Source organism: Pezoporus occidentalis, unplaced genomic scaffold (assembly GCF_034315485.1).
Source record: "Pezoporus occidentalis ecotype Australia unplaced genomic scaffold, CSIRO_AGI_Poc_V1 ctg192, whole genome shotgun sequence".
Classification (NCBI taxonomy): Eukaryota; Metazoa; Chordata; class Aves; order Psittaciformes; family Psittacidae; genus Pezoporus; species Pezoporus occidentalis.
The window spans coordinates 1,764,774-1,777,226 of record NW_026913771.1 but is presented as its reverse complement, the minus strand read 5'-3'; the positions used below and the strand labels follow the sequence as shown (position 1 = coordinate 1,777,226).

General features: G+C 51.1%; 2 long non-coding RNA genes across 2 annotated transcripts; both read right to left on the bottom strand.

Annotated features, from left to right (window-relative positions):
* Nucleotides 1–1,578: 1,578 nt before the first annotated feature.
* Nucleotides 1,579–2,067, bottom strand: LOC134162806 (uncharacterized). Its single transcript, XR_009964453.1, has 2 exons — nucleotides 1,917–2,067; nucleotides 1,579–1,769 (listed from the first exon to the last, which is right to left on the bottom strand). It is a non-coding gene; the product is annotated as an uncharacterized LOC134162806 (long non-coding RNA).
* Nucleotides 2,068–2,509: 442 nt separating this feature from the next.
* Nucleotides 2,510–9,012, bottom strand: LOC134162863 (uncharacterized). Its single transcript, XR_009964467.1, has 3 exons — nucleotides 9,001–9,012; nucleotides 2,945–3,056; nucleotides 2,510–2,730 (listed from the first exon to the last, which is right to left on the bottom strand). It is a non-coding gene; the product is annotated as an uncharacterized LOC134162863 (long non-coding RNA).
* Between the last annotated feature and the right edge of the window lie 3,441 nt (nucleotides 9,013–12,453).

Here is a 12,453-nt window from a genome sequence, read left to right as displayed (position 1 = left end):
GGTTTACCGAGTTTGCCTTTTTATAATCATTAAGCACAGAGTCAAATAGTTCATCACCAAACTTTTGCCACTCACTCTTCTCAAATATTGTATTAGGATCTGCAAAAAACCTTTAGCCTTCCTTACAGGCAGTAGACCTGCTAGCTGCTTTAGAGTCTCAGGCTCAATTCCCCGCTTTTATAAAAAGCACTGTAAAAAGTTCAGGGCTCAGTTCCCCGCTTTTATAAAAAGCACTGTAATAAGTTCAGGGCTCAATTCCCCGCTTTTATAAAAAGCACTGTAATAAATCAGGGGCTACCTCTCGGTCCATTTTCATGGCCAGCCTTTTCCGGATCGTCTTCTTCTGGGTCGTCCTGTAACCTCACATGGCCAGCCTTTACCCCAGCGGCGGACTTTTTCGGCTAGTCGCAGCACCCGGGTCCGTCACGCCACCGCAGCAGCATTGCCCGCGCTGCCCGGCCGCTGCCGCCAGCGCCGCTCTCTGGCCGTTCCGGGTCCCCGTCGACCGGGGCCCCGTATCTGCTAGTCGGGGCCCTGTAATCCCTCCCAGGTCCCCGTCAGCCGGGGCCCTTTATCGGGTCCCCGTCCCCTGACGCCCCGCTAGCAGTGTCTGCCGTTTATCGCCCCGTCGACCGGGGCCCTGTAGCCCCGCTAGTCGGGACCCTATATCCTGGGTCCCCGCTAGTCAGAGCCCTATAATCCGGGTCCCCAGCGACCAGGGCCCTGTAATCCGCGTCCCTGTTCGGGCGCCATTTGTAAGCGGCGAGGAGAAGCAGACAGGCCAACCCAATATGGGTGATAAGCAACTTCTAGTTTATTTGTGACGCAGTTCACACATATATAGGAGTGGTATTCAGCACTCCTGCCTTCCCCCACAGCTTCCTGGCCGCTGCCGCCTTGCTTGCACAGCTTGCAGTCCAGAACTCTATGGTTCTACTCTTAGCATTCGTTGCTGGGCAACACCTACACATGGTGAGCACCAGATAAGCCCCACCGACACGCCAACCTGCCCTTTCTTAGCCACCCAAAACTCCATCCCTCCACATGGAAGGGAACCAAGGAAAAGCTAGGCTGGAATGTGGGCATTGGCAGCAGCAGAATGGGAGGAAGCCCTGGGGTGGTGAGGCAGCAGGAGGCCTGTGCGAGAGGACCGCCGCTCCCCGGGGCTGAAGGACTGGGGAGCAGTGGGTCTGGACCCCAGCTGGGCACACTGTCCCCACCACAGTGGGGCGGTCATTGGCATCCATGAGGAATGGCTCAGGGAGATCGAGGGAGCCCAGATGTAAGCGGCGAGGAGAAGCAGACAGGCCAACCCAATATGGGTGATAAGCAACTTCTAGTTTATTTGTGACGCAGTTCACACATATATAGGAGTGGTATTCAGCCACTCCTTCGTGGCATAACAGTATTGGTTAACCCCCACAGCTTCCTCCACATTCTCCTCCCAGGTCCGGTCTCTGTCCACCTGTGGGGGCCACCCCCTGCCTTGCTTGCACAGTCCTCCAGAACTCTATGGTCCTGCTCTTAGAGTCATTCTGCAACACCCAGAGGAAGGGGAGGGGGACAGAAAACAAAAGTGATGCGCAATACAATTGTTCATCCCCTGGGTGTCAAGGAGGCTGCCCAGCAGGATGCCAAGATGAAATTCCTGCAGAGCACCTTCACCCTGTGTGAAGCTGGCAGAGACAGGGGCTTCTCACAATGCCTGAAGGAGTTCTACCACCAATTGCAGGTGGTAGAGACTATCAAGGTGAGGGGACAGCCGGTTGCTGTGGGGAAGGGGGCATGTTGCCAGGCACCAGCACACTGTCAGGACAGGGCACAGGCAGGGACCACCAAGGTGCCTGAGGGGCGGCGGGTGCCAGCGCAGCCCTGGCAGCTGGGATGCTGCCCAGCATCCCCCCCGTGCCAGACACACCTGAAGGCTGAACCCTGCTCCTGCAGCACGGTGCCCACCACGTCCTCGTTCTTCCAGTGCAGGGTGCAGCTGAAGGAGACCAAGTGAAGCAGAGCCGGGACGCTCAGGGCAGGGCTCAGGGCTGCTTCCCAGCATTACACTTACTGGTACTTGCTTGCTTTGTTGAACTACACCTGAGGGGTTGAACAATATTTGTTTGCACTATTATTACTATTTATTTTTATTTCGCTTGTTTTCCTCCACTTCGCCTCTGCTTACAGCAGTGGCAGTTTCCAAGCAAGGCTGCACAAATGTGCTGGAAAAGACCAGGGAGAGAGAGAAACTCGGCTCTGGGTCATCCCTAGTCACAGAATCACAGAATCCTAAGGGTTGGAAGGGACCTCAAAATATCCTCTAGTCCAGCCCTCCTGCAAGAGCAGGATAACCTAGAGTACATCACACAGGAACTTGTCCAGGCGGGCCTTGAATATCTCCAACATAGGAGGCTCCACAACCCCCCTGGGCAACTTGTTCCAGTGCTCTGTCACAAGCTTCTCTGAAAACCCACATCAGGGTAAGGGTTTCTGGGACAAAACATGGTAAAAGACACCCTTAACCCAGCTGACTTTACCAATGATGGGAAGCTGTGCCACAGCTCAGGCAGGCAGCAAGGTGACAATCCCCACCAGCCCCAGCTGGGCACTGCACAGTCCTAAAAAGGGTCGTTTCCCTCCTTTACCCGCTGCTTTTTCCTCTTCCTCTTCTTGGGAGCTGCTCCTGGCTCTGTTCCCTTGCCATGCCGTGGGCTGTCATCAGCAGCCGCAGGCAGGGAGCTGTGGACAAGAGCAAAGGGCCTGAGACCCACTCAACACAGCGCTGTGGCTCCTGCCCTCTCCTCATGCTGCAGTCAGACCCCTCCATCTTCCCTCTTCCTCCCCATGCCAGGAACGCAGCAGCACCCTCAGCCTATGTGTGCCACCAGCCCGAGCCTGTCCCCAGACCCCCAGGAGCTGCTGGAGGCCACAGAGCCCCCAGGCCCGCTCTCACCTCGAGGCAGCGGCCCCGTCCCCGCGCCGCTCCAGGACAGCCACAAAGAAGCCGTGGGTGAGGGTGTCGGCAGCAGAGGCACGGAGGCAGCTCTCTGCCCCCGGGAAGGCATCTTTAGAAAAAGAGATGCAGAGTGTCTAAAACCTGATCTCTTGGCAGTGTGAAAACTGACTTAGGCTTCCCTAATGGGCTGCTGGAGAATTTAAATACTTTAAAGGACCCTTCTGAAAGATTTCTTTCACTGGATAGAACAGTACTTGCCGACTTAGAAAAAAATATTCTGCAAATAGCTTCTTCACAAAAATCTATGTAGCTACTTTAATAAAAATAAATTATTGTCTATTTATGTATTCTAGGTACAGAAAGAAAGAATTCTGTTTGTTACTAATGCAGGAGTTATTTCTGGCCGTAGCAGTGCTTTTTGGAGGCTGAAGGGGGAGCCTGCGCTCGTGAGCTGCTTTCAAAGGCCTCTTGAGCAGGCAGTAGTGGCCTCTGGCCAGTGAGCTTGACAGGCTCTCGTTGGGCCGTAATTCCGCAGCAGGAACTGTTTGCGTGTGCCCCTTTTCTTTTGGGGGCAGTAGAGAACAATTCTGGTAGCTGTCGTTTTCCCTCTGTCTTTCTAAGCTGCTTTCCAATACATGCACAGAGTTCCCAGCCAAGTCCTGCAGCACAGTATATAGTTCTTGACAGTTGTGTTCAGTCTTGTTTCATCTGTGTTAAATAACTGCTTTGAATTGAATTTGTGTATTTCAAAGGACAGGAGAAGAGAGGATAACAACTGGAGAAGGAGATGCTTAAAATACAAAGCACTGTGCAAAGCAGCTGTACCCTGGGGGACTTAAACCAGCAGGAATTTCAGGAGCCTTTAGTATTATGTGCCTATTACCACACTGATGGTAGGTAGCAAGCCAGGAGCTGCAGGCCAGCCGAGGGCTAGATCTCTCTTCTAGGTGAGCACGTGTTGTGTTCATTGTTTGCTGTTTACTCAGGGCACTCGACTGCCTGACAATTGAACGGGGCCCTGGTTTGTACTCTTGACAGGGCCTTTTCCCTTGTACCATTAAGAGGTTGTGAATTTTCTAACATTTTCCCAGGGAATGTTGAAGTCACCTGGAGGAGGAGAGGTTTGACATGTGTCCTGGGTTCAGCAGTAGCAGCCAGTTTTCTCCTTCTTAGTAGCTGGTGCAGTGCTGTGGTTTTGACTTTCGGCCTGAGAGCAGCGCTGATAACACCGATGGTTTTAGTTACTGCTCAGTAATGTTTAATCTGACCAAGGACTTTCTGAGCCTCATGCTCTGCCAGGGAGGAGGGGAAGCCGGGAGGAAGCAGAGACAGGACACCTGACCCAAACTAGGCAAAGAGGTATTCCATACCACAGCACGTCATGCCCAGTATATAAACTGGGGGCAGTTACCCGGGAGGGTGGGATCACTGCTCGGTCGTGCTGGGTATTGGTCGGCAGGTGGTGAGCGGTTGTATTCTCTTCCCTTGTTATTTCCCCTATCATTATTATTATTGGTGGTAGCAGCAGTGGTTTGTGTTATACCTTAGTTACCGGACTGCTCTTATCTCAGACCGTGGGAGTTACACTCTTTTGATTCTCCTCCCCATCCCTCCGGGAGTGGGGGGCGAGGAAGGGGGGGGGAACGAATGAGCGAGCTGCGTGGCTGACTGATCTTAAACCATGATGGTCAGTTTGAGCATTTCATGCCCTCTTTCGTACCTTTCCTTAGGAAGATATGAATCCAGCTTACAAACACTGCCCTAGGTGAGCTTCATCCAGGATTTGGGTGAGCACAGAGGATGCATGACCTCTTGAGAGCCCTTACCATCCTTTGCTGGAGTTTGTGTAGTGCGCCATATTTGATGGACCAGATAGGAGGGAATAGAAGGGGGAAAGCAGCTGATGTGCTATGGCAATAAACTAGCTGACCTGATGGGGATTTTTCCTCCCTTTTTGTTCTTCTCCACTGTTGCTTAAATACATTAGCAGAGAGTCTGAGTTGGAGATGAAGAACAAATAGCTTTCCCCTTCCCTGCCTCCTGTGTTCCATCACATGTTGTGAAGCAGCAGCCTTTGTGTCCAGGATCCTCCAGTGTGCTCATGGTTGGGCACAGTCCCCTATCCACAGGCAGCTGGCACAGGGGATAGATACAGCCTTTGGTAGGAGCACAGCTGTGGTTTCCCTCCTCCTTGTTGTCCTTGGCTACTGTGAAGGAGCTATTGGCAACTTGCATAACTTGCAGCAGCTTTCCTAATAGCTCTGGTGATGTTGTTTTAGAGTAGTCTCCAAGATAACAGGCAGATTTTGTCCAGAGCAGCAGGATCAGCTGGAGATGGATGGAGGGAGTCTCTGCAAACAGAAGCTGCATCACAGCTTGGGACACAAACCAGCATCCTGCATGTTTTCTGCTTTGAGAGAGGAGCCACTTTCATGGGAGAGGGGAGGAAATATCACAGAAAGGGTTTTTTTCCAAACTTTTGAAAACTTCATCTCTGCACTGACTTAGCCACATTGTGCCCTTGTCACTGCTTCCTCAGCAAGATGCTTCCCTGGTCCTCTCTCTCTCATAAGGTGTTTTCAGAGCAACCTTCTGAATTAAGCTGTGCCAGTGTTGGAACAGGGTCCCTGAGCTGGACCCTCCTGGGGGAAAGAAGAGCCCGGGGCAGGTAACCGGGGCATGGCCCTGAGCCCATCCCTTGCTCTCTTAGGGAGTTGTGTGATGGTTGTGTTAGGAAAGGGATTAGTGCTGGAGACTTCTTCCAGCAGCTGGTTTCTTCGTGCTGGGAATCCAGACTAGGGGCTAGATTTACTTGGGATTTAATTATGCATTTAATGGCAAAGCTGCCAAGAGCTGTCAGGTGGTTCTCCTTTTTTGTGTTTTTTTTTTCTTTATTATATTTCTCATGAATCTGAATAATATTTGCAAGAAATACTTCCAGAGTAATTTTATCAAACAACTTCATTATTGCCATAGGAAATTCAATGCAATTTGAATCTGGGACCAGTTCCACTTTGCAGTCTAGCTAGACAATGAGTTTTAGAGGTAGACACTGTGTATCGTGTCCATGGCATGTATGTTGTGATGGTCTACTGAGCCTACTACTGTGACTCTGCCCATACTACCCAAGTGCCTATGCCGATGTCTTGTGTTTGCAGTTAATTAGGTAAGAGTTGATGATAATGAATAAAATCCCCTGTGCTACACTATTAAAAGCGAGGCAGGCAGCGCATGCAGGTGAGCAACACAATGACAGCAGCTGATGTGGATGAGCTACATGAGAGCTGCAGCTATGTCAGCCCCCCCTTATGAAATGAACTTCAGTGTTTATTTTAGCAGTGAGTTGCTCCCCACTCAGCATCCTGAGAGAGCAAATGAAGTGTGCACGTAGCAGGCCTGCGTGGCAATCCTTGAAGCCCATTGTCAGATTGATTACTTGAAGTGCCTTTGAAATCAAGTGCTGTGCAGTCAGCTCTAGATCATCTCACAATCATTTTTCATCTGCCAGTAAGTAAAACCATGGTCAATAATACAACTGGTTGAAAATGGGGAATCTATTCCGTCTTGTAAATCTAAACAGACCCGACCACCGTCTTTTCCCTCTGCCCTGGAGTGCAATGCAGTCCTCATGGCATAAATAACAACTGCACCGATCTAATGGAATTGTACAAGAGCTGCTGTTGTGAATGCTGTAGAAACAAGGCTGGTGATACGTGGAGGAGCTGAGATCAGGAATAGAGCACAGGTTGAACCGACTGCCTTTTCTTTATCTGTCAGGGAAAATAATGCCCCACTATGTTTGTGGAAGCTTCCAGAAGTTTGTGCCTGTTTGCACAGTGCTCAAGTGGCAGGTATCCGCCTCTGGGCTTCTTCTGAGGCTTTTGCTTCCATCCCTTCCCAAGGCAGCTGTGGTGCTTGGTGAGCAATATGCTGGTGGCTAGGAGGTCTGCATGACCTGCGGCAGTCAGCTCTTGAGGGCACCCAGGGCATGCACTCAGTCACCCTTACTGTGGGATGGGACAGTGGCGTGAGATCATGGAATCATACAATCTGGTTTGGGTTGGAAGGGAACTTAAAGCTCATCCAGCTCCAATCCCTGCCACGGGCAGGGACCCCTTCCACTGGAGCAGCTTGCTCCAAGCCCCTGTGTCCAACCTGGCCTTGAACACTGCCAGGGATGGGGCAGCCACAGCTTCTCTGGGCACCCTGTGCCAGCACCTCAGCACCCTCACAGGGAAGAGCTTCTGCCTAAGAGCTCATCTCAGTCACCCCTCTGGCAGGTTAAAGCCATTCCCCCGTGTCCATTTTGCTTTCTGAAGTTTCCTCTATTGTTACGAATTGCTGGATAGCAGCACAAGGACAGGAGACCCAGAGAAGGAAGTTGCTTTGTGTTATCCCTTCTACAATCAGAATGGTTTCACATACTCCTGCAACACCTTATCTTTCTGCAGAGGACCTTGGGGTGTTATTTCCTCGAGGAAAGCTTACCAGGAGGGTGCGCTTCTGTGTGGGGCTCAAAGAACATGGGAGTCAAAAGCCCTTTCCAGAACTCTTGTAGGCTTGGAGAAATGGAGGCACCAAATGGCTCTTCCAGCACTGGGCTGTTCAGGTCAATGAGCAGCTTTCAATTCTCCACTTACGTTTCTCATGGTGGACATTTCAAATTTGCTTTACGTTATCTCTGCTTGATTGCTTTGGCTGGAAATCCACCTGGGCATGGCTCGGTTTAGGAAAAACCTGGGACCAAGGTAGTGACCTTGTGTTTAACCAGCACATGCTGTGGTGGCTGGTGTTGGATGCACACCAGACTTTCTGAGGCTGACATAGCAATAAACATTTGGGAAGTCCCTTTCATCTTCTTCCCAGCTGCAGCCTTTGGGCCATCTCCCATCGCAGCAGAGCATGAGCTCAAGGATCATCTCGGGGGTTTTGGATAGGATTTAGGAAGGAAATTGGTTTGAGTCTCACTCCTCTGGCTTTGCACAGGGTGGCAAACCTGCTCAGGAGAAAATTGTCCGCTGTTGGATGAGTGTCTTGGGTCAGCCTGAGTGGGCAGAGCTCCCCTTACGGTTTGCATACAGCAGCCTGGGAGTTCTGCTCTAGGACAGTATCAGATTGGTGGGGTTGGGATTAGCAAATGCAGAATAATAAGGAATGCCATCCAGAGGGACTTTGACACGCTTGTGAGGCAGGCTGATGTCAACCTCATGGAGTTTAACCATGCCAAGTGCAAGGCCCTACACCTGGGTCGGAGCAATCCCAGGCACAGCTACAGGTTGGGCAGAGATTCAGAGCAGCCCTGCAGAGAAGGACTTGGGGGTGTTGGTCGATGAGGAAATGAACATGAGCCGGCTTCAGTGTGCGCTCACAGCCCAGAAAGCAACCGTATCCTGGGCTGCATCAAAAGGAGCATGACCAGCAGGTGGAAGGAGGTGATCCTGCCCCTCTACTCTGCTCTTGTGAGACCTCACCTGGAGCACTGTGTGCAGTTCTGGTGCCCTCAACATAAAAAGGACATGGAACTGTTGGAACAAGTCCAGAGAAGGGCCTCGAGGATGATCAGGGGACTGGAGCACCTCCTGTATGAAGACAGGCTGAGGAAGTTGGGGCTGTGTCGTGGTTTAAACCCAGTCAGGTAATTTCGTTCGCTCACTTCCCCCCCTTTCTTGCCCTCCCCCTGCTCCCGGAGGGACAGAGAGGAGAATCGAAAAGAATGCAACTCCCACGGGTTGAGATAAGAACAGTTTAGTAACTAAGGTATAACACAAATCACTACTGCTACCACCAATAATAACAATGATAAAGGAAATAACAAGGGAAGAGAATACATCATCTCACCACCAGCCGACCGATAACTTGCCCCCCCAGCCCGACCAAGCTCTGACCGATACCTCCTCCAACCCTGCAGTCCCCAGCCCTTCCGGCTAACTCCCAGTTACATCCTGGGCATGACGTGCTGTGGTATGGAATACCTCTTTGGTCAGTTTGGGTCAGGTGTCCTGTCTCTGCTTCCTCATGGCTTCCCCTCCCCCCTGGCAGAGCATGAGGCTCACAAAGTCCTTGGCCAAACCAAAATATCCTTGTTATCAGCTCTGTTCCCGAGCTGAAAGTCAAAACACTGCACTGCACCAGCCACCAAGAAGGGGAAAAATGACTGCTACTGCTGAACCCAGGACAGGCTGTTCAGCCTGGAGAAGAGAAGGCTGCATGGAGACCTCATAGCAGCCTTCCAGTGTCCCCCAGGGATGCTGGGGAGGGACTCTTCATTAGAGACTGTAGTGACAGGACAAGGGGTAACAGGTTAAAACTTAAACAGGGGAAGTTTAGATTGGATATAAGGAAGAAGTTCTTTACTGTAAGGGTGGTGAGGCACTGGAATGGCTTGCCCAGGGAGGTTGTGAATGCTCCATCCCTGGTGATGTTCAAGGCCAGGTTGGACAGAGCCTTGGGTGACATGGTTTAGTGGGAGGTGTCCCTGCCCATGGCAGGGGGGGTGGAACTGGATGATCTTAAGGTCCTTTCCAACCCTAACTATTCTATGATTCTATAATAGCACTTGTCCCATATGCCGGGACATGTGGCTGGATGCTGCCCAGAGATAAAGACCACAGCAACTCCATTCCGCTCTGTCGTGGTTTAAAACCAGTCAGACAGCTTGTTCACTCACTCCCCCCTCTTCTTGCCCTCCCCCTATTCCCGGAGGGACGGAGAGGAGAGTCAAAAAGAATGCAACTCCCAGGGGTTGAGATAAGAACAGTTTAGTAACTAAGGTATAACACAAATCACTACTGCTACCACCAATAATAATGGTAAAGGAAATAACAAGGGAAGAGAATACAACACCTCAGCACCAGCTGACCAATAACTCGCACCCCCCCCACCCCGACCAAGCTCTGACCGATACCTCCTCCAACCCCGCGGTCTCCCCAGCCCTTCCGGCTAACTCCCAGTTACATCCTGGGCATGGAATACCTCTGTGGTCAGTTTGGGTCAGGTGTCCTGTCTCTGCTTCCTCCTGGCTTCTCCTCCTCCCTGGCAGACCATGAGGCTCACAAAGTCCTTGGCCAAACCAAAACATCATTGTTATTAGCTCTGTTCCCAGGCCAAAAGTCAAAACACTGCACTGCACCAGTTACCAAGAAGGAGAAAAATGACTGCTACTGCTGAACCCAGGACACGCTCCAACAGATCTTACTTCAAAATAACATCAGGTGTTACAGATGTATCTTCAGACACAGAGAATAAAAATCTCAGATAATGTAGCTCAGGGTGAAATTCAGATTTTTTCCAGTGATTTGCAGTCAGTTTTCTGCCGTCTAAATATGGAAATGCTTTAGGATTGCTACAAAAAAAAAAATAAATGCTGAAGCTGTATCAGTTCTGCTGTGGTGCATTTTGGTGCTTCCTGTCCATAAACTACTATGTTTTAATGATGCTTAGCAGTCAGGGTGGGAAAAGCTTTCTCAAATTCCTTATACTTTACTTTTTTAAAGCAATAAACTTGGGCCAAAAAGCACGGATGGAACTATGGAGCTGAAGCTGATTGTAATTCTTCCAAGTCAGCGTGACTTCCCCACTGCACCCTCCTCTTGTGCCACAGCAAAGTCTTTTTCCATGGCACTTGTGGAGCTTTCTTCGCACCAAAGCAGTGGGAAGCATTGACCCCTCTCCCCAGGCACCAGTGGCAGCGGGTTCTGCCTTCCTCCCCTGCCTCGCAGCTCCTCGTGCTTTCCTGACAAGGTCTGAGCAGCGCAGAGACCCCCTGGGACCTGCCAGTCCTGCGCATCCTGACCTCGCTATGCATTCGGCCAAGACGGGGATGGCGGCAGCGGCCGCTGTGCAGCTGCCCCTGGAAAGCCGGGCAGCAGCGAAGCTCCGCTGGATGAAATGGGTCCTCCTGATGGAGGCTCCGGCCACAAGCCCCGGGCCGCGGGCTCCTCCGCACACAGCACGGGAAGCGCCCCGGCCGCGGTGGCGGCGAGCGCGGCGGCTCCTCCCGCGCCAACCGGTCCCGAGCAGAACATCCGCGCCGCTGCTCCCCTCCCTGCTCGGAGGTGCCCGCTGCGCGCCGCGGGGCGGTGCGTGCCTCAGCGCGGTGTCAGCTGCTCGGCCTGCCGGGCCGTTCCCTGGGCCTTGGTTTGGGTTTCCTGGCTGATGCGCTTCACAGCGCACAGTGCCGCCGCCTTAACCAGTCTCTGGACAGCTCATAGGAACTTTAAGACTTCTTGTTTGTGTTTAATACTTGCTCCCTGGAAGAGCAAGAATCCCCTTTCCTTCCAGAGGGCTCCATGAACAACTACCACGCATGTTTTGAATTAGTCCAAATAGCCACTTTCTTTCCTTCACTCAGTTCTAATGCTCTCAATCAAGGCCATCAGTTCTGCCTTTCGAGCTGAAGTGGTGCAAGGTAAAGAATTTGCTTCTGTAATAGAATCCTCAGTAGGCACCGCATATCCTGCATATCGAATTCCATCCTCCACAAAACTGCTGCCATCCGTGTATAATTCCCAATCAGAATCATCTGGTGGTCTGTCCTTTAAGTCTTCTCGACTGGAATAGACACGTTCAGGGGTCACCGAACAGCCACGTTCTAATTGTCCTTCTTCCTGCATGGAGTTCAAAAAGACTGCAGGCTTACTCGTTAGTTGTTTTCAAAATGACATCATCTTGTTCTGTCACAATCACTTGGTATTTCATCATGCTGCTAGGGGGTAACCAGTGACCCTCCTTTTGTTCTAAACCAGTAATTACCACGTATGGAACATACACTGTTATTGCCATTCCCAAAGTTAATTTCGAGCTTCTTGCGTTAGCATCACTGTAGCAGCAACTGCTCGGAGACAAGTAGGCCATCCTCTGCTCACAGTGCCACAGTGCCTCGTTGTGTGGAGAACTACCCAACCGGTCTTTTCCAACTTCCTATTTTCTGAGTCAGCACCACTGATGCAAGATGTTGTCTTTCATGAACCAATAACTGAAAATCTTTGGTTACATCTGGACGTCCCAGTGCTGGTGCAGTCATTAAAGCCTGTTATTAAGTACAGAAATGCTTTCTGCTGTTCTGGGCCACACACAAAACCTTTTGGGCTCCATAGGGCAGCTTTGCTATCAGACAGTAAATAATACACTATCCAGAGGCGACACCATCCGGCCATTCCCAGAAATGCTTGTAATTCACGGACATTTCTGGGCTCGGGAATGCTGCAGATCGCCTCTTCACGGTCTGTTCCCAATTGTCGCTGCCCGTTTGAAATCTCAAAGCCCAGCTATATTGCAGTTTGGCTTGCTGTCTGAGCCTTGTTTCTAGACGCTTTGTAGCCATTTAGTCCAAGAAAGTTTGAAAGGTCTACTGTTACCTTGATACAGGTTGGTCCCTCTTCTCCAGCAATCAAGATACCATCCATGTACTGTAGAAGCAGATGTCCAAGTTTAGGTTTTGTATCACTTTGCTTGCACTGTTCCAGCTGTTTTGCCAGCTGGTTACCGAAGATGGTCGGACTATTCAT